This window comes from Orycteropus afer, unplaced genomic scaffold (assembly GCF_000298275.1).
Source record: "Orycteropus afer afer isolate SDZICR_OR568_19922 unplaced genomic scaffold, OryAfe1.0 scaffold00014, whole genome shotgun sequence".
NCBI lineage: Eukaryota > Metazoa > Chordata > Mammalia > Tubulidentata > Orycteropodidae > Orycteropus > Orycteropus afer.
This window is the reverse complement of record NW_006921601.1, coordinates 20,590,710-20,592,393: the sequence shown is the minus strand read 5'-3', so window position 1 is coordinate 20,592,393 and position 1,684 is coordinate 20,590,710. Positions and strand designations below refer to the sequence as shown.

The 1,684-nt window shown below is 33.6% G+C and overlaps 1 protein-coding gene across 1 annotated transcript in view; it reads right to left on the bottom strand.

Annotated features, from left to right (window-relative positions):
* NELL1 (neural EGFL like 1) overlaps positions 1 to 1,684 on the bottom strand; it is a 1,238,690-nt gene that overhangs the window by 833,088 nt on the left and 403,918 nt on the right. The window lies entirely within an intron of this gene.

Sequence of the window (1,684 nt, the reverse complement as noted above, 5' to 3'; positions counted from 1 at the left end):
AATAAATTCAAAAGCACTGAAATACTACAAAGCATATTCTTGGACCACAATGCTATAAAATTATAAATCAGTAACAAGAAGATCAAGGAAAAAACATCATACGTGTGGAAGGTTATTCAGACACTGGTCAAAAATTACTGGGTAATAGAAGAAATAAAAAGTGAAATAAAAAAATTCCTAGAAACAAACAAAAATGAAGATACATCTTACCAAAACCTATGGGGCACAGTGAAAGCAGTACTCAGAAGTCAGTTTATAGCAATAAATGCATACATCAAAAAAGAGGAAAGAAGCAAAATTAAACACTCTAACTCAAAAACGTCAACAATTAGGGGAAAAAAAAAAACAGAAGAATCCTACAGTATCTAGAGTAAGGAAATAATAAAGATTAGAGCAGAAATAAACAAAACAGAAAACAAACAAACAAAGGATGGAAAAAATCAACAAAAGAAGTAGCTGGTTCTTCAAAAAGATTATCAAAATTGACAAACCATTAGAAAATCTAACAAAAGAAAGAGCAGATGCAAATGATGAGAATAGTAAACAAAAAGGCATCATCACAACAGGACCAACTGAAATAAAAAAGATACTGACAGAATATTATGAAAAACTGTACTCCAACAGATTTGAGAACCTAGAAGAGATGGACAAGTTTCTGGAATCACAAGACCTACTTAAACTATCCCAGTCAGCAACAGAATACTTGAGCAGAACCATAACAAAGGAAGAAATTAAACAGGTCATAAAAAAAAACCTCCCACAAGAAAAAGTCCTGGCCCTGATAGCTTCACTGGGAAGTTTTACCAAGCATTCAGGGAAGAGTTGACACCTATGCAACGCACGGTATTCCAGAATGCAGAAAAAGATGGAATACTCTCAAATTCATTTTATGAAGCTAACATAACACTGATACCAAAACCAGGTAAAGACACCACTAAAAAGGAAAACTACAGACCAATATCCCTCATGAATACAGATGCAAAAATCTTCAGCAAAATCCTAGCCAACAGAATCCAATACATTATAAAAGAAAATAATAAATCCAGACCAAGTGGGATTCATACCTGGTATGCAATGATGGTTCAACATCAGAAAAACAATCAATGTAATCCACCACATAAACAAAAGAAAATAACCATATGATTATATCAATCAATGCAGAAAAGGCATTTGATAAAATCAACACCCGTTCCTGTCTAGGACTCTCAGCAAAATAGGAATAGAAGGGAAATTCCTCAACATAATAAAGGGAATATGTACAAAGCCAACAGTCAATATTATTATTAATGGAGAAAGACTCAAAGCATTCCCCTTAAGAATGAGAACCAGACAGGGTTGCCCTCTATCACCACTCCTATTTAACATTGTATTGGAAGTCCTGGCCAGGGCAATAAGGCAAGAAAGTGAAATAAAAGACTTCCAAATTGGCAAAGAGGAAGTAAAAAAAAAAAGGAAAAGAGTAAGTATCATCTTCTATTTGTGGATGATATGATCCTGTACATAGAAAACCCCAGAGACTCAGCAAAAAAACTACTGGAACTAATAGAGAGGTTAGTAAAGTGACAGGATACAAAGTGAGCATACAAAAATCAGTTGGATTCCTCTACACCAACAAAGAGCTTCTGAAAAGGAAATAAAGGAAACAATACAATTTACAATAGCTACTAAAAAGATAAAATATCTA